We start from the raw sequence: 21,341 nt of genomic DNA on the forward strand, positions 1-21,341 counted from the left end.
TAAATATAGCAATTTAGTTCATAACAGCTGCTCACCTTTTCCTATAACATACGAACATTCCCAACTAACAAATACGCATTTTATATTTATTTTCGAATGTTTATATGTTGCGTTTGTAACAGGGGCGCCGCAGGTATTGGTTTGAAAGTGGATAAATGGTAGAAGCGTTTCACCTGGATTATTTCTTCCTTTGCTCACTGAAAGAAATGTGTACTTGCGTGTAACGCATCCATGGTCATCTTCATAATTCTATGCTGTTCATATATAAATGACTTAACTAAAATTTTACAAGTCGTCTGGCTTAGATAATATAATGTTATTCTAAATAATATTTCACACAATTCAGCCTCCCCGATGGTGCAGTGGTATCGTCTTTCCAATTGTAATCAAGGGATACCGGGATCAATACCCGGTGGAAGCACATAATGGTTCGGGTCCCACTTTAAAATGTAGGTCCAGTCCCGATTAGCCTTTCTGTGCATAAAGCGGACTTAAAACAACAATTCAATTCAATCCATCCTGTTCTGGTTGGAATATCTATTTCATTCTTCTCTCTTCATTGCATTTATTTATTCAACACACACACACACACACACACACACACACACACCCCTGTTTTCCCACCCTCCATTAAGAGGAAGCTGGACTTTTCACGCCAAAGCGAGGAAGTTTTAAAAGTGCTCTGATTGGACTGAGATTTTTATACGTAATAGAGGTACTCCCGAGGATAGCGGGAATCTGGGTGTGGCTGCTATACACTCCATGGAAGTTGAGATATTGACAATGAATGGGCGGACAAGCACAGCACCCCCAAGAGAGGAAGGTGCAAACTTAAGAGTATTGCGAGGAATCGTTATTCATTTGTTATTTCTTAGGTCACACACTGCGTTGACGAAACGTTATGTAAGAGGAAGCCACAAGCACCAAACCCCGAAGCGAGGAACCAACTAAACACAATAGTGTCCGTAAAACGTGAATAGAGAGGAACTACGTGTCACGTTATGATGAGTGACGGGTGATTCGAAGCGCGCGCTGGTGTTTGACGTTCCTAACTCGGCCCCCATTGGCTGCGCTACCTGTCAGCGATCTTCCGTCGATCACGCGGCAACCCAAGCACCGCCCTCCATACCAAATCATATGGGAATAAATGTTGCAACAATGTGCGAGAGCGTCTCCGCGCCAAAAGGGGTGGAACAAGCTGGTTTCGGATGGCTTAGTAACGGTGCAAGCGGTACGACAGGCGAGGAACGTACGGTGGCCATTTTATACCTCGCGCAATTAGTCGACGTAAGGTGAAAGGACATAAATGGGGAGTTGTATCTTAGGGAGATAGACTAAATTGTGGTAGAATGAAAAATTATTCTTATAAAAAGAATATATTTGAATTTTCATCACATGGAATTGTTACTTGTTTGGGTTAGTTCTTAACACCGCTTTATGCACAGAAAAGCTAATCGGGACTGGACCTACAGTTTAAAGTGGAAACCGAACCACCGTGCAATGTGCATCTACCACCACCATTGCATGGCATCAGATAATATTATTTCGATGGATATTGTGATGCGTTGGAGGCTGATCGCTGTTAGTATTGTCAATTGGGATGTCTAGATAAAACTGTTTTTTCTTAACTTCCATTAGAACGCCGTTAAGTCATGTTGATATTTACTTATATTTATTTATTTAACATAAAATATGTGTACCGTCACGTTGACCTAGAAGATGGTCGGCCCCCGTTGCGGAGTGGTTAGCACATCGCGCTGCAACGCCAGGGGTCCCGGGTTCGAATCCTGGCTTGGGCATGAACGTTTGTGATGTCTATTCATCAATTTCATCATATCATCACTCATCCCCATCTTCGCAAATTAGCCAAAAGTGGCACAAGAAGCGAAGTAAAATAAATGTTGCTTTCTAGTGTCCTTTCGGGAGGCACTCGCTTCACTTTCACCGGCAAATGTTCCACACGTAGGACGCTGCTCCTCAATCCTCAATACTCAGTGGTGGCGATTGGGTTCCAAAACTAGGGGTCAAGGTACCAAAACTGGGTGGGGGGGGGGGGCAAAGACAGTATATTTCCCTTTGTAGATAAGATTTAGCATAGTGTGAGGGCAAAAGTGGCGAGAAGTGGAAGGCAAATGCCCCCCCTCGCCTCCTTCCTAATCGTAACCAAATAGCCCTTTCACAAAACAACATCGAAAACGAAATCAACCGCAAACGTACGGTCGCGGACACTTGTCGGTTGTAATGATTTAATTGAAAGTCAATGGTATTGTTATAATCCAGAAGTGTCCCTGACTGTACAACGAGCAAAGTGTCAACTTAACAGCTTAGAACAAGCGAGGCAACCCTAGAGGGCCAGGGGTGTGGAGGAGGCAAGGGGAAACTCCGAAAGCGAGTGACCTTGACTGGAATATACTTGGCGTTAGTATTGCCAATAACTTGAACGTAAAAGTCGTCAAAAGTCCTTAGAAAATCCGCTAGAAAGTCGCTAAATGAAATGTAAATGCTCTAGAAAAAGTCGCAAAATGAAATGTACTTCTAAAAAATAGCAAAAAGGTGGAGAAAATCGAGTACTTGCCTATAAAAATAACATTTCCTCGTTACTTTCCTCTTCCTCTGAACACTGCACTTCACACTGATTACCGCGAGAAAATGCACTGCAAGAACGTTGTTTATTATTTCTGTGCACTTGGTTTTATGCAGGCGAATGCATGGTGCACTGCAGCTGTCAGTCACCAAACCTTTTCATACATAATTCGGACAAGTGATTCACGGTAAGCAAAGAACAGTGTTCGGCAATGAATAAATCTAAAATAGCTTCAGCACTAGAAGTATTTAAATTTTCCGGTTTGAACTGTTTTTCTTCTGTTTTGCAGAACAGAAGTAACCAGATCTGACTTTATGTTTCTGTGTTTCGAAAGTTTTTTTCAGATCAGTAGTTTGGGCATACAGATAGTTCTACTTTGCAGTACTTACAATACGTTTTCGCCGTGTCACTATCGACAGGGGTTAACCATTTGTAGTTTTCCCACTCCTTCCGATAATGTTTCTTGTATTGCGGTTTTCCACACACTGGACACTGCCCTGCCCTGGGCTGACCTGCGCACAAACACACACGAACTTTATAATTTACACTAGCACTTCCTTTGTCACCACACACTACCCAAAAAACTCCAATCTGAACCCACGCACGACGCGACCGCGAAGTCAAACGTTCTGTTTTATAATAAGGCAGCCGCAATGGCGCCAGGAGGAGTGTCTGATAACAATGAGCTGTGAACAGTGATGTTTACAAACATCACAAACCATACTGGAAAAGGGGGTACGCTTTGCTTCAGTTTCTCTTTGTGCATCAGAAGTGAATTACGAGGGTATTTCCTTATTTAATAACTATAAAACGGACATTTTTAAGCATTTAGACGTACCTACGCAGATATTTTGTGAATTCTCCAAATTAGTCGCTAAAGAGCACACGAAGTAGCCAGAAAAGTCGCTCTTCACTTTTTCACGTCTTTTGTCGCCAGCTAGCCAGATCCGCCAGATTTAGCGACTTCTCGCTAGAGTTGAAAACACTGCTTGGCGTCAGCTTTAGTAAAGTGTAATATCATTAATTTAGAATTCATGAATACCTTAAAAATTAATTGTTCAAAGAATGATGAAGTAACTTTCTTTGTAAACAAGAATTACACTTACAGGCTGTATTATCGATGTATATAAATGTCTGAATTATTGACAATCCATTTGTATTTTGCATGAAAAGTGTTCACAATTTAGATCCCCTGCTGTCAAAAACTCTTCGCCATAAATCGGCACGACAAAAATGTTAATTAAATGAATTTCACTGTTTTAATGCGACGTAATATCCAGAAAAGAATATTCCCTCTTGTTTCTCTGCACTTGATTTTTATTTCACTAGCTTTGTTGCTGCTTAGGCTATATAAGAGAAGAAGCCTCATGATTTTTTTTTTCAGAATAATACACGAGCTTAATAAATTCTGCACATGGTCTACAAAGATGTCAACGGAAAGTTTAAAGAAAGCGTCAAGAATGATAAATAGAAAAAAAATCGACTTTGGTAGTTTTTGTTCCTTTTGTGCGGTCCTGGAAGACAATATGTGTAGTCATAGTTAAAGCCCGCTTATTCCTCTTTCGGTGGAGCCCTATTTCAAATCCGTGGGTTTAGCTGCTTGCACGTAACATTCATTCCAGTGATAACTTGCACTTCTCCATTCAGCATTCAAAGTTTACCACCGCCTGGAATTTCAGGATGCGGAAAGGGCTGTTGATATGTTGTTTTGACATCAAATAGAACAGATGTGCAAATTTTCAGATTCACACAATTTTTGCAAGATTAAAACCTAAATTGACGGTCTGTAAGTTTAAATGGAAAGTTAGTCTCTTTGGCTGCCCCAGTCGTTACAAAGCTATCAAGGCGCGAAAGAAGAATCCCTTTTAATTTTATTTTTTATTTTGTGCGAGACATGAGAGTGTATAGTTGTGTTTGTCCCATTGTACACTCGTAAATGCATTCTCATCGTCACCGCAAGAGATAAAAAACAACGAAAAAACTGAAGAAAAAGAGAGTGTGTGTCGAGAAGTTTCGACCTATACAATCGTTGAGGACGCGGTGCAACCTAAAAAGACCAATACTGTTAATTGTGTGCATTACCTTGTTTTTGCTGATCGCTGATTAAATTGTTTTTTTACATACTTGTAAAATATGCATTGCACATTGAAAACACTTGTTTTGTAAATATAAAACCAATCGAACGCAGGCTTAGGGTTGTCCGACCTGTCATGATATGCTGGAACTGCTGTTGTCGTCGTGAAGAGATTCCTTCCTAGAGTTTTCTCACTAGCCACTGGATTAACTGTGATCCTATATATTTTATACCCTTAGTCCCTTACCGTTGGAAAGAAGTATGCACACAAAAATTACAAAGCAAATCGAACTTTCAGGATTCGTGATATTGTTTATTTCCCTTCGCTCTTGTGCCACTTTTGGCTAATCGCGAAGATGAGGATGAGTGGCGATACAATGAAATTGATGAAGGAACACTCCTCGCACACCCATGACGAGGCCGCGGGATTCGAACGCCGAGACCCCTGGCGACGTAGCGTGCTGTGCTAACCATCCACCACGAAGGCCAGCCTTTCAGGATTCGTCCATTACAGTGCGGCGAGGGGGTTTAAGCTTTCACGTTTAAACGTACGTTCCTGTCGCCAGGAAAGAGATGAGCAGGCAAGCAATGTTCGTTTTTTTTCACCCATCCTACTGGTATAAATCATGGTTGCAGTTTAGTGTTGCTATGCGAAGGTAAACTTCCCTCAGGGCAGGAGAATTGAGACAAAATTTTAGGCGAAAAGCAGTGGCGGCGCCAGGGGTGCGTGAGTGAGTGCTTGCGCGCCCCTTAATTTTCTTCCGCATCCCTTCAGCACACCCTACGTTCAACTGAAAACATTAATATGTAATATTATGTCATGTCATATTGAGGGCCGAATGATAGGTTATTTTTGTATGCAACAGGCAAGCACTGAAAGAAGTACCAATACTTTTCTGTACTTGCGGCAGCCTCTGTAAAGATCAGCGGCCGATTTTCTTCTTTCGTCAGCATTGTCGTTATCAATTTTTTCTTCTTTTGTTTCTTCAAGTGGTCTGTTCGTGGTTTTTGATAATTGGCTATAGATTAATGTGAGTTATGTTTTTTTCTTTCTTGCATTGTTCATAAACGGTTTGTTTTCCGCCTACTTGTTCTTCCTTACACTGGAGCAAAAAATTCAGGTACTTTTAAGGTATCACCTCATCAGGTCGTGCTCTGGAAATTATTTAATGCGAGTTGTAACATGAAGGGTACTGTTCTTCTTAATACGTTCTATATATTTGTTCCACGTTTAATGTCCAGTAAACGTACCATTTCAAACTTTTTCCAAGACTGTTAGGAAGATGCCCAATGTTCACGAAGAACTTTTACAGTTCGTTGTTGGGGATAGTGCGGCAGAAGGGATTTTAAAGATGACACAGTTCCTGTACTCTTCGCGTTTTGTCTTGTGGCAGACGGTGCCTTCATTGGTTACATTGAGAAGGTTCAAAAATTGTCTTTTTAAGGGCAGGATGGTTTTATTTTGTATTTCACTACATAGTTCAATAAGACTGCAACGTGTATCTGAATGTTTACACTGCATGGAATGACCACTTTCTTGTAATACATATCGCACCCCCTAACTTTCTTTCCGCAACCCCTCAGCACCCGTAGATGAATAATTCTGGCGCCGCTGTTGGTGAAAAGAGATCGAAACTGCAGAGATATTTGAAGATACAGTCGTTGCATATTAAAATCAAGCTGGATGGAGGCATGAATTATCCGTTTTTCATAATTACATATTTCAAACTTCTTACTTGTTAAAACCGTATTTTCTTGATAAAGTTTTGTGATCGTGTTTTAGTTTTTCCTTGGATTAATGGAAATTTTTCATAATGCAAAGGAAAATTATACTTTCCACTTTTTGCAACAGTTGTTTGTTTTCTAAGTAACAATTTACGGAGTTCCGTGATTAATAATGGAACAATGAAATCTGAGTGCTCGTGTTCCCATCATCGCGGTTATCAGCTGAAAATGAGTTTGAGTTTTTGTTTTGAGTCCACTTTATGCACAGAAAGTCTAATCAGGTCTAGTCTTACAGTTTAAAGTGGTATCCGAAACACCATGTATCGAACTCAGAACCCCTTGATTACAAAGCGACGACATTACCACTGCGCCATCGGGGAGAGGTCTTGGCTTAAAAATCGAAAGATTCCTTGGTAAAGAAAACATTCTCTCTTTCAAGTTTTCATGTTCATGCCTATGTGCGCAATTTAAATGTAAGTACAGAGAAGTTCCCAATGTTTCCTTTTCTCTCTCCAAGCTACTCGTGAAGAAAAATATAAAAACCATTAACGTAAATAGTCATTTACAATTTTGAGCAAGCCTTTACATGACAAATTGCATGATATGCTTACAAAATTTCGAGGTTGTTTAAATCAGTTTGATTTAAATTGTGTGATTGACAAAAATCAGTGTTCTTTTAAAATAAAATAAATATACAATAATGCACATAAGTAATTTGTGAATATCAGAATCACTTTTGGTGAAGATACATCAATTTCTTGATCATTCAATAGTTTTTACTGGGCTTCGGTGTATAAAGTGGGCTTAAAATCAAACTTAAACAAAGAAACAATATCGAAGGAAAATTATGTGAACAAATTATATGTACTCATGGAGTGAAACTCGTAAGAGTTATGAATGCAGCAGTAGCCCCCCCCCCCCTTCCCAACAGATGAATAAAATCAGCTTAAATGTGAACTCCTTGGCGTCGCAAGGCCTTTTTACGTGACACGTCCTCTCGTTAATTAATTAACCGCCATATTAATGCTAAACTTCGTCACACCTTTTGCACTACTCAAATACTCTGGGTTTTGAGATATTGCATGAAATAGAAGGACGCAAACATTTGCACCGCACTACAGTGACAATGATTTATGGATTACTGACAAAGTATATCGGCAGGCTTCCTTTGTAACTAAATTTCTCGGAGACATTAGCTGCCACACAACAATCGTAACATAACCTCCCACCTTTAGTGTTATTGGAGAGTTTGGCTGGTTGTTTCCATCGCGGCTTGTCACCTTTCATCAAAGCCTTGCCGCCTGAAAGTCTCCCTCCCTTCTTTTATCTGCTCAAGCTACAGCCAGGGCATTTGAAGCGGTGTTTGTTTTTCGTTACGAGTACTTCGTCTGTGGGCTGCATAGGAGTGCGCAGACACTCTGATTAGGGGAAGGGGGCAAAAGCCTTGATGAAAATCCAGTCGGGAAATTAAAACCTCATTCCATATCAAAGGCGCATACCCAGATTTTTTTAGGGCGGGGGAGATCCTAAAATGTGGAACAAAGAGAAGGGCCGAAAATGCAGTTGGATTAGTTGAGTTAAATTACTTTACGTCACTTTTCTGCCACTTTTGGCTAATCGTGACGATGCGGATGAGTGATGATATGATGAAATTGATGAAAAACACTTACAAAGAACACTCATGTCCAGACCGAGATTCCAACCTGGCGTCAGAGCGTGATACGCTAGCCACTCTGCCACGGTTGTAGGCGAAATGCTGTTGGAGTATTAGATGTCACCATCAATGCTATGGTGGTATTGCAAGGAGATATATAATTGTAGAGTTGAAATTATGGTCCAAAGTAACGAGAAAAATAAACAATAAACCTGGCAATAAACAGCACAGTCGCTCACATACAAAGTCTGTCACACAGCGTACAACTGAGTGATTATTTTTGCACTCAATTCTCAGAAGTATTCTAATAGTACTTTCCTCCGCAAATTGTGTTTTCAATTTTCCATTAATTTTCTTACACCAGCACCATTGAACAACCATGATAATTCTAGGTTTAGATAATAATATATTTATAAATTAAATGATGCGCATTAGCAATGATTCTTCTAGTAAAAAAATGTCTATTTCTGAGTTAACCAATAGAACATTTTTGCATTTTCGCAGCACCATTGCAGTTAAAATGAAAGTCGGGACACTGATGGAGACGACTGGCCGAATCTGAACAAAATTCCCGACCCTTCTTTAACTAAACCTTTCACTACGCACACGTTTGCAAATTAAAGGCTCATATTTTTACATATATATTTACAAATATTGGATAACGTAAACACTGATCGTCCAAGATTAGAATGAACTTTTGCCGTCTTAGGAGAATATCTTATACTACAACGTTAGTCTTCTTACAGTTGGTAGAAGTTTCAAACGCCTCCACTATGTCACTGACACAATCCTGTGCGACAAAATGTTGCTCAACATAAGGCAACAACAGATAATTTAAGCTGTTTAAACGGGTATCTGATATTGCACCATCTTAGAGAACACCCATTCACACGAACAACTTTGTCACAGGAAAAACAAAGTATCTTCAGCAGTGGCGGTCATGGACGTCCGCAGGGAGGAGCAAGGTAATTTTTCCAGCGGGGGGGGGGGGGGGGCAAAGGAGGCATATATTTCCCCAAAATAGTGATACCCCTCAAAAACACTGCTTCAGTCTGAAACATAGGCGCCGACTCCATGGGGCTTGGGGGGGCTAGAGCCCCCCAATGTTAAAGATGTGGGGCAGAGCCCTCCAAATAATTTTGCTTAAGAGGATCTAATGTATTATTTTGCTTCTCTTGTAAAGTTTACTCTGAATTGTGCCACATGAACTTAACTTTAAATACACATTTGAAATGTTATAGACCATCAACTTGGGGGGGGGGGGCTGAGACCGCAAAATCATCAACTTTGAGGGGGCTATGACCAGAGACAGCAAAACACATGACTTATTACTATATACTAAGTATGTAATTATGAGTATTGTTAATTTTTTTTACTAAAAAGAGTTTCAAAAGACGATATGCATGAACTAGGGTAGTTCGGGCTACAAATGGCTCTCACATGACATTCAAAACGAGATCATTTATATATGAGAGAGATCTGTTTTGCGCTCCGTGGTAGCAGATATTAAAAGTCGGGAATATTTTGCTATTATGGTTGACGAAACTTGTGCCATATACATCCGTGGACAATTAATATTCTGCATTCGAACTGTGAATAAAAATTTTGACATTTATTAGGAATTCATGGGCTTTTATGAGATTCCGAACAATGAAGCCAAAACTTAAAAAAGGGAGAGCGAGTCATTCATTAATTTATTTCAGTGATCAGAGCCCCCTCCAATAATTTTGACAAGTCGGCGCCCCTGGTCTGAAATTATCATGTTCCTTCAATGCCCTAATAATAATTAACAAAAATTAGTGTGTCTGAATGAAATTGTGTGAAATACATATAATTTAAGGTGGACAGAATTTTAGAAAAAATGTACATGTCGCATTTGACGTAGTATCAGAATCATTCAACCAGCTAAGTATGAGGGAGTGCTAAAAACAAGAAATTTTCTGGAATGTTAATGACAATAAATTTGTTAGAGTATAAAGTGGGAAAGTCCAATTACATAGTAAATAATGTATCCCCTACGTAATTGCTTGGAACTCTCATTACATGAAGATATTTCATTTTTCTTTAGTAGTATAATATTGTCGATAATATTCCTCTACACTAAATTTCTAATCGGCAGTATTAAGGGGCAACTGCCCCCCTTGCCCACGCCTATGGTGGGCTGTACTCTTGATATTTATTTTACAAATTTATACAACACGTAACTACGGCCAGGGTCTTTATTGTTATAACATATTTTTCATTTGGCATCGAATCGAATACTTATCTACACTTATCTGATGAAAATCAGCCGAAATAGACAAACTTGACAAGGCATATTTTAACATATTTTACCAATTTCGCGTCTATACAACGTATTTCTTCAATGTTCTCATAATAAGACATATTTCTGTATAATTTCGTAATTGTCTTGTACATAATCGGTTATTTTATAATAGTGATGGGTCATGGCAGTTCCATTTCGGGAAGCAGTTCACCGGAGCTCGCTCACCGAAAGGAAGCGTTCACCGGAAGTCATTCAAAGGAACTACGAAGCCACGGAGCATGCTCTCGGACGAGGCAGTTCCTTTTAGATAGGCAGTTCACTGGAACTTGCTCGTTGAAGGAGTCGTTCACAGCCATACCAACACAGCTCGAAGTTGATTTCGTGGGCGGAGGAGGGGATGTGGGAGACTGCTTCTGGAGTGGGTGAAAAGAATTAGAGGGGAGGAATCCGTCTTCGTGCACATATTAAACAGCTATAGGAAACAATGTATCGACTGACCGACCGAGGTTCGGGAGCTGCTTTCAGGGTGGGGGTGAATGAAAATACATTTTAATGGATAATTGAACTTTAGCAGACAAAAAGTCCTCATCGGAAAGGAAAAGTTGGACAAGTTCTCTTCCTTTCCAAAAATGAATTCCTACCCCTTGTTGTCGCAGTGCATTACAGCGCCTGGTGATAGATTAGGAAAAATAATTGTAAATATTTTAAACATGGACGTCCGCTGTATTTTCTCCAGGGAAGGGCAAACAATGTATTTTTCCAAGGTGTCAAACGAGGCATATTTTCTTCCAAAATAGTATAATCTCCTAAAAAAAGAGTTCAGTTTGAAGTTAGCATGCACCTGTAACGCCCTTCTAATAATTAACAAATTGAGATTGAAATGAAATTATACGTATGTGTAAAATGTACAAATTGTAGGTTGAAATTTATTTTCTAGGGTGGCCGTCGCCCCTCCCCACCTTTTCAGACTTTCATGCAATTAAATGAATACACGGTCAAACAAACACCCGTAAGAGAATGGAAGAGAGGACGCTAAATCTTTGACTACGAAGAATGCATTCGTATTTTTCAAGCTCTCTCCGCCTCCCGGCCCCACTTTTACTTTGAGAAAATGGAAGAGCACGGAAACGGAACATTTGATATGATGATCTTATATCTATCAAGTTCCTTGCAATGCGACTTGCGAAAACATGCCACAAAAAGGATTAAAGGTGAATTAGTTGCCCATCCCTCCCTCATTGTTGAGCTTCTGCGGCATTACTGTAAACAGAGTTGAACGCATAGCTACGCGGAAAACCGCCACTATCAACAATCAGCAACAAAAGAATGGACCTCGCTCTCTCTCTCTCTCAGGTTCGTAGGAGTGAGTCATCCGCGTTGGCAACATACAAGCAAAGCTCACGACTTCTGAGGAACTACCACGGGTCATGGCAGTTCCTTTTCGGGAAGCACTTCACCGGAGCTCGCTCACTCAAGCAGCCATTCAAAGGAACGAACGACCAACTCCTCCCGATGTTGGTTTCGTGCAGCTGAAGTGAAGGGGGTGGGGGAGGACTTTCTGGAGTTAGCTTGAGTGAAAAAGATTAGGGGACAGGGAACTGCGCTTACTACTACTCGACTTCCCACAAGAAAACCAGAGAACATACAGGCAAAGCTCACGACTCCTGGAACAAGGAACGGTTCGTTCACGAACGACCCATCCCTATTTTATAATTTATTCTTCGTACCTTTAACGCAACGGATAGTTTATATTATCGATGGCAGTATAATTAAGTTAAGGACAAAGAAATTAAAAGAAGATGCCGTCTTTTCTTACCAACTAATGCAGAACAATAATATCCCCCCCCCCCCCGATTTTTTTTTATCCCGCGACAGTTGATAGCCGTGCGAACATTATTGAGGAAAGAATGTACTCTGTCATTGTTGTGCATGCACAAGACTCACAGTAAACAAGTGTCAACTGTTCTCGTTTGTTTACCTTTTTCGCTTCTCACAATAATCAGTCAAAAGCAAAAATAGCATTCTGTACATTACAGCCCCTACTCTATCGGCAATCGAGTACAGGAGTTTCAAGATATCTTGTCGTTGGAGCCAGTGTGTATACTCTGTCCCTCCTTAGAATAATTGCAGTGAACCTCAAGACATTTCCTATATTTTCCCACCACATTCTTCGGTTAAAGGAATTCTGTCTTTATTTAATACCCCACCTTAATCCATCTTCCCCGAATAATGAGAAATTTGAAAGTACTGTTGTGCATATATTTAGTTTTACAGGGAATATTTCTGCATTTTCTGACATTTTACATTTTTTATGACATATTTCTAATTTCGTGTGACATATTTTTCAACTTTTATGACATAATAACACACATATTTTACAGTTTTATAGGACATAAAGTCCTGGGCCCTACACATAATACATGCCCTAAGCTCTTGTTCTCCCTTATTTGCATGATGACGATATGACCACGAGCAGTGTTAATAATATAGAACACTGACAAGTATCAAACTGAAAATCTAACGGATGATTATGAGCAGTAATTAAGTTGTGAGAATTCTTTAAGGGTATGCTGTAATTATGAAAATTTTTGTTTTGTTAAATGCTGGGACTTTATTTCTAAAATATAATAACAATAAGAGACAAATTGCTGAATGGTCTTGAGCTCCACAGTTGGCGCCACTGAGATAAATCGTACCTGGGCAATTCCGTTGAAGATTTTTCACCTATTTCATGTTCTTATGTACGTGGAACACTCCAGTACAAAACGAATTTTCATACACGTACGTTCAAAGGAAATAAAATCAGCTACTCAAAATTCATGGTAATGTAGTAAAAAGTCCTGGAAAATATAAAAACTTTTTTTTTCATCTATCATTTCATATCATATTTATCGGGTAGTTACTTCAAAGACACTGGGGTCACCTATCCAGAGGTAGCTTCTCTCACAGACCCCTTACAAAAGCACTGCACGGATCAATGCTCTTCATCTTCTCATTTACATATTATTTCCAATCCCATCTACAAGAAAGCATGCTTTTAATCTTCTAGTGTCAGTAGAGTGCCAAAGCAGGTGTTGGTTGGGCCATACCCCTCATCCCTTTGCCACAGCATTCCTTTAAAGTGAAGGCATCAGCCTCCCTTATGAAAATCCTTGACATACCACTGTATGGGGTACAGAAAAATTTGGACAAGCAAACCCGTGAATTGCTTTAAAGAAAATTGGGGGGGGGGGGTTATCGAGATACATGTACATCCGATTCCAAAGTGAAGTTATTTATATTCAGACAGAAACACGTATATTGCTGGGTGGTTTATGCTTGATTGTTGTAATTTGTATTCTTCTGAGTTGCTGTTTTCCCTTTTTTAGTTTAATAGCGATGATTGGATGGAATTTATGATGAGGCATGCCGGAATTAGTACTAGACTCCTGTGTAATAGGTCGTGAGTTGATTACTGAAAATACTTCTCCACCAGAAGCGGTAAATCTACTATTGGAAAAGTTGACGTGTCTTCATAAAAATAAATTCGCAGTACCATTTATATGCGATTTGCATGTTATGAAACGAGTGAATTATGGAAAAATAATGATTGCGTATTTAAATCATAGCTTAATCTTATGTACCCGTGGTGGATCTATCGGGAGTGTGTTACGCTGCCACGCGGCGAACACGGATTTGATTTGCAAGGTGGGCGATCTCCAAGTCAATATTTGAGTCCGCTATATGCTCAAATAGGTTATTCGAGATGGGGTTACAGTTTAAAGTGCTATCCCAATCACTGTGTGCCTCTATGGAGAATCGAGACGTATTTGTTCTGCTTGCAAGTTGTTTTCTTGCAATTGTTAACCCGGCAGGACGCACGCTGTGTAATTTTAATTGTTTTAAAGCTTGTACTTAGTAATACCTTTATTGATTAATTTAATTTTATTAATTTCGAACATTTGAATGGAATCATACAATTGATAAAAACGAGAAAAAAATAACATGTTGAAACACCAAACTGAAACGTGTGAGCACGCGTTGGGTTAAATTTATCCAGGCAGTTTCTAAGATCCTGCTAACTAACGAACTAAATCAATGGGCCATATTATCGGTTACGTCACTGGCAGACTGCTGAACTTCGCACACTTTTTCTCCTTATGATATACGATTTGAGCTAGATCGCAAGGCAGGGCCGGCTTTAGGGCGATGCAAACGGTGCCACCGCATCAAGGCGCTATAGCTGTGGTGGCGCGTCAGTTAAGATTAATTTGATTGTTGTGTTGCCTCTGCACTAAAACCACCCTTTCTGATATATTTTGCGATATGACGGAATACTTCCTAATTTCGCATGTCATATTTGTAAGAGACAGATGCAAGGGGCTGATGGGATTACAGCATCCCCAAATCCATGAACGAAAAATAAAAATGTGGGAAATGTTTGAGAGATCATTTTTTTTTTTTTTTGCTCACTACACTCGCAATACAAATGTTTTGAAAAGGGTCATACCAAGTTTATACTTGGGCCTATTACTTTAAAAATATTGGTGCATTATCAAACTAATGTTGTTTTTGGTTTGCAAATAAACATATTTGCCAAAAAAAATCTTGCTCTCACTCTAAAACATTTTAGGCATCATCAAATGTTTCTGCCTTGGGTCTCGGGTTTGATACGCGGTGGAGGCGCAAAATGGCCCGAATCCCACTTTAAGCTGTAGGTCCAGTCCCGATTAGCCATATTGGCATAAAGTGGACTTAAAACACCAACTCAATAAATCAATCAAATGTTTCTTCTCTTAAAACTAATTCCGACAGAACTAAAAGATTTTTCTTCCTAAAATTGATGTGTGGCGCCGAATTCTTTTCTTGATCGGGGCCCAGGAGTGCTCACAAGGGGGATTCATGGCGTGCCTGAGTCATGGGAATATTTAGGGGAGACACCAGTTTATAGTTTAGCTACCAATTATACATATCTTCACACAAAAATGTGGGGATCGTTTCGTTTGATTCACTTGTTATTGATTTTTAGTTATGATTGTTATTATGTACAGTTTATCTACCTACCTGTGGTTGATCACGACGATGGGATAGAAATGAAACACCCCCTCTCATGCCTTTAGAATCGGTTTTGATGGGTGGGGGACATGCTGTTCTCATTAATACAAGGTTAGTCAAGCAAACAAACTGATAATAATAAGGTTCAGTACACTAACAATGGCAGTGAGACTCAGCAGTTTTGTACGTTTTATGTTAGCAAAGATGAAAGTGAGCCGTGCCTTTTCTATCTTGTGTCTTTTAATTTCAACTGCAATGAAAGGTTTCGAATGCTATGCGCCTTTCGATTGCTGGCATCTCGACCAGTGGCAAACATTGTCTCTATGCACAACTCCTTAAAAGAGAGTGAAAGTTCAGTTCAGGCACAGGCGACATGAAGGGTTCTGAAGATTATGTACGATCAGCAGAAATGCATTAACCCTTAAGAATCGCTTTTTTAGACCATACGTTGTTGTTGTCCAGTTTTCGACCTTTCCAAATGTGCAGGTATTGTATAATATTCTGATCACCATACCAGTGACAAGTTGCTCTGCAAAATGCACAAGGAGTGTCATAAGAATCATTAAAAGCAGACTACGTTCGTGAATTGCTGATGAGTGGTTAAAGTCTACCATAATTCCATCCTGTGTGTCCGATATTTCAAAGTGGTACAAAATGAGGAAATTATCGATAGTTTTGCTGCAACAACTTTGTAACGTCAGAAGTTATTATAATTTATCTAATTGTTATTTCACTCAACGTCAAATAGATTGATTGATTTGCTTTATCTTACTTCGCATTTTGTGCCACTTTTGGCTAATTTGTGAAGATGGGATCATGATGAAATTGATGAATGAACACTAACAAACATCCATTCCCAGGCCAGGATTCGAACCCGGGACCCCCAATCAATGTCAAAGTAACATATAATAAACATATAAATGTATATATTGAAAACAATACCTAAAGTAAACATGTAGTGCTTACATTTGTTTATATTGTATTGTTCCGCAAATTTTTTGTGACCAAAATAATTTCAGTAAATAATTCGGCATAAAGGTGGGGGTGGGGGAAATATTATACCTTTATGGGGGAAGGAGTGCGTCAAAGGCCTTGGGGAATGGGCATCCATGCCGGGATGTAGAGATATTTAGCTAAGACTTTCCTTCAAGTTTAGGTTTCCTCAAAAAGGAATGAATATTCCTACAAAATGAACTTACATGTTTTTGAAATGAGACATGCATTTTTCTTTATATTCTCAAGACACAAAAACAGATTTCGTGACATTGAATCAGAGGAATGAATTTAGCGAAAATGTACTCCCATGTAATTCACAAGATAATCCTTGAAAATGAAGAGGTGGGCGCCAGCTTGTTTCCTCGAACAGGGCGCAGACAACCATGAGGCCGGATCTATCGCAAGGAAAGGAACTAGCGTTTGGGATGGCTAGATCTGGAACTCGGGTGATACTGGATCCTGATATCCGGTTCTGATTTTCGGTTCCGGATACCCGATTTTTATTTTCATACAAGATCCGAATCTACAGTTCTAGATTCAGATGTAGATAATTAAGCATGTCACAATTTTTGTTGTATTATCTTTATACTACATTACTACTTACGATACTCGTACGTCATGCTTCTAAATTGAGCATAGAAATGAAAAGGTACTGACTGTATCGTATTTTCGTCGATATCTGGTTACTCCAGATTCCCGGAGACACAAGCAATCATAAAGAGAGTTGTCATGTTTTCTCTTTCGTCCTATTGTTCGCAAAGTTAGCATATAATTACCGGGAAAAGTAACTTTAGAAGTAACTAAAAAAAACTGTTACATTTACCTAAAAAGTAACAGAGTTGCAGTTATTCCCTTTGGAAGGTAACTGCGTTACAGTTAGGTACTCGATGAATTTAAGTATTAGTTGCAAACGGCGGCATTATAAGTAACGAATTACTTCGAAGCACTGACCCATCTCCACTATTTACTTAAGTACATAGTCTAATCTTCACCTTCCCGTTGCAAATTTCAAACACTTCTGCCTTATAGTGTAAAAATTATAATAAAATGAACAGTTAAATTGTAAGCAAGAAATGCCATCTTTCCAAACGTGAGATCGCACATTCCAGTTTGGTACCTTTCTTGAGGTTACTTTTTGGAAATTGGAAATAAGCGAATATTACACAAGAATGAATCCACCACGACAACTAGCGCCCCCCTCCATCCTATGACCCTTTGCCTCACAGAGGGTGGTATTGATTATTTTGGGCATCACTCCTCGAGCAATATGGTTTACCATTGAATCTGATCCCAACAGATACATGATGCTACTATTGACGGGAGTTGAAAAACATAATGGCTATGCAGTTGAACCTGAGTTATACGTACGTATGTCAAGGTGAAGAGAAAATAATACGTATAACTGAGAATTACTTAGAAATCAGATTTACATAACACGCCATTATTAAAATAACTGCATCTATTTTGAGTTACAACATACAGTATAATACAGGTCATTTCTGTAATAAAGTGCTAAATTAACGAATTTACAAGTTAAAAGTTTAATTCTTAAGTGCATTACATTTGTCACTTGAATAGTTTTATGTGGATTAGCGTTGACTTCCCGTATACAATTTACTTTCTGACCAAGCAGGTAACTTTTCCTCTCTCATGAATTTAAACTCATATTCATTGTTGCAATTAGCCAAAAGTGACAATAAGACGGTGTTAAATAACAAAAATAAAATAAAATCAAGAGGAAAATAGATTAAAGAGAATTACGTAATGTTTCAGGAAACATATAAGCAGCATGACTTTTTCTTTGCCAAAGAGGGGGGCGGGGTGTACTGGACCCTGTGCTCTTTTAGTTATAGCTACAACCCCCCCCACTGTTAGCATCCATGAATGTCCTAATTTTCTGTTAAGAAAACGTGGCCAACCTAGTGTACGTACAAAATAAAATTCGTATCTTGTTCTCAACAACTGCGTCAAATCTCCTCTGATTTGATGCCGCGTGCCGCCTCTGTTTGTTGTCTTCTCTGTGACACCGCCGCGCCGCACTACCCTTTCTCGCAATTCCAGACCGACCGCCGCCATATCCACCTATCCTGTTGCGTATTTGTGTTTTTGTGTGACATTGTTGTAGCTTGGTTACGTACAAATCAACTGTATTTTATGTTATAGGTTGATTGATTGATTGATTTGTTGTTTAAAGTCCACTTTATGCACAGTAAGGCTAATCGGGACTGGACCTACAGTTTAAAGTGGATGTTATAGGTATAACACAGAATTACCTATAAATGCATTACGTACAAGTAAAGGTTAATTAACACGTTTTAAAATTATATTTTCCCGAGACCTACAGTAATTTACGTATAAAACCGAATTACGCAGAACTGAGTTACGTAGATCGTGACAGCTACGTTCAGATTGGGTTCGATTGTTGGGCCGAGTAAAACAGGCAAACAGACAGGCTGATCTAGAATAGGCATATCATATTGTATCAACTTGATAATTCATAGTTAATTCAAATCACCAAATTTCGTACTTGTAACTAATAGTTTCGAAAATATCGCAACACCAAATATACCATGTGATATCGGTTTGGTGTTTGATTTCTTTTTTACTTAAACCTATCCAATCATTAATTTTACCTTTACACCAAGCACCATTAAAGTGTTTATCGAACCTATTGGTAAACAGCTAATAAACACAAGAAACCAATAGAGGAGTAGCATAATCAAAATCTCTCTCTTTCCTGTCCGGTTTAATTGATTGATTTGGTGTTTTAAGTCCACTTTATGCACAGTAAGGCTAATCGGGACTAGACCTACAGTTTAAAGTGGGATCCGAACCACTATGTGCCTCCACCGGGTATCGAACCCGGAACCCCTTGATTACAAGGCGACGACGTTTCTGTCCGGTTTAAGTACTAGGGTATAATAATCGGAGGTTGAAATATACAGCTAATGAAGGGTTTTCTTCTAATCTGGTAATTCGCTTTCTACTTTTCTAGTGATTAACATTTTATGTTTGCAGTTGCAGGTGCATAAAAATACATGTTTGGTTGAAAATATATTTTAACGCCAAAAAGAAAACTTGTGAACTATCAGTCATTCGTAATGCGCCCCCAGGGCCTCCCCGATGGCGCAGTGGTAGCGTCGTCGCCTTGTAATCAAGGGGTTCGGGGTTCGATACCCGGTGGAGGCACATAGTGGTTCGGATTCCACTTTAAACTGTAGGTCCAGTCCCGATTAGCCTTACTGTGCATAAAGTGGACTTAAAAAAAACTCCAAATCAACAAAAATTAATGCACCCCCGAAGCTCGGCCCCCTTCCCCCGCACGATGGGGTTGCGGGGGTGTTATTTACGCCACTGGTTATGGCTTATTCTTCTTAGCACACAGTCTAAAATTTTGCCATCTTCTCATTTATTCGACTTCTATTTTGTTTTAACCTGGATCAAATACGGGGCCATAACTCCCATCAACTACATGGGTACGCCAGTGCGAGCTTGGCACAATCAATACTTATCAAAGCTCTCAAACCGTTGAACTATCACAAAAGCCATTGTAGAGCCAGTAATTCAGACGTATGGAAACTGTGAGGCTATTCTTTCACTAAAAACATTTAAATGACTATTATCAGATTTTACGATAATGATACCTTTAAAAAGACACAAACCTCCTCCACAAACCATACCCAGACACTTTCAATTCACTATTCTGTTTATGACAGTATTAAAACACGATTTGTGAAAGTTTTTGATGAATTTACTTACTTTTATAACTCTTAATGCAAGATAGTACAGTTGTTCACAATTTTCTTGTGAAGTAATACATTTCAAGCCCGATGAGACGCGGCAAGAAATTTCATAAAATTCCAGATTTTTTCTTGCAGACAACAGGAGCCTACTAGGCGTATGTCCACAATTTTGATGCTAAGAAAATCGTAAATTTCAAGAAGTTTTTACTTGCATTTTGCTATTTATGGTCAAAATTATATGTATACTGGTTAATTGCGGCATGAGGATGAACTATTAAATATGTGATAAATGAAGCAATCTAAAGGCAGCCACACCCTGCCTGACCAGGATGAATATCATGACTCATTGAATTTGCTGTCAGAATTAGTAGGTCACTCCACTAGACACTAAATAACAAAAGGGGAAGTGAGTTACATTTTCCTTCAAAATTCGATTACTTTAAACAAGTAGAGTAAGGTTATATACACCTGTTTCTTCAATCTATTAATATTTCCAATATCAATTTTCAGCATTTTATGGAGTTGATTGTATCAATATATATTTCAATGCATAATAATTAGGATTATTAAAGTATAATGAAAGCATTCATTATAATTGAATTTAATTGTTGTTTTAAGTCGACTTTATGCACAGAAAGACTAATCGGGACTGGAACTACATTTTAAAGTGGAATCCGAACAACTATGTGTTTCCACAGGGTATCGAACCATGGACCCCCGATTACAAGGTGACGACGCTGCCACTGAGCCATCAGGGAGGCCCACACAGACCTATTATAAGTCTCGAAGTAAAAATCATATGTTGCAACAAAAGGAAAGAAGTTAATGACGAACTAAGCATGCAAAAACAATAGTAATTTCTCATACACATTCTTCGTTTGGCAACTTCGCTCATTGCTATACCATTTTTTCCCTCTAATCTCTTCAACGCTGTCACTTACATTGTACTTAATTCCTAGCTATACAAGCGATTTCAGGATTATTGTGTTTCTGCACAGCAACAACAAGAGAAGAGGGCCTTGGGGAATACTGCACACACTCAAAAAGCCAAAACATAGATATCAACTGAGCAGACGGTCCCACGAATCACAACTATTGCCACTTTCAGGTGAATGTGGAGGAGGGGATATAAATTATATACGTATACATACGTATATAAACACAACTGTTTATTATTATTATTTTATTTATTTGCTTACATAAACGTCCTCGTTGTCCCCAACGGAGAGAAAACCACAACCGTAAATCTTGGTGCGTTGCCAGAA

This window comes from Lepisma saccharinum, chromosome 7 (genome assembly GCF_977018435.1).
Source record: "Lepisma saccharinum chromosome 7, izLepSacc3.1, whole genome shotgun sequence".
Classification (NCBI taxonomy): Eukaryota; Metazoa; Arthropoda; class Insecta; order Zygentoma; family Lepismatidae; genus Lepisma; species Lepisma saccharinum.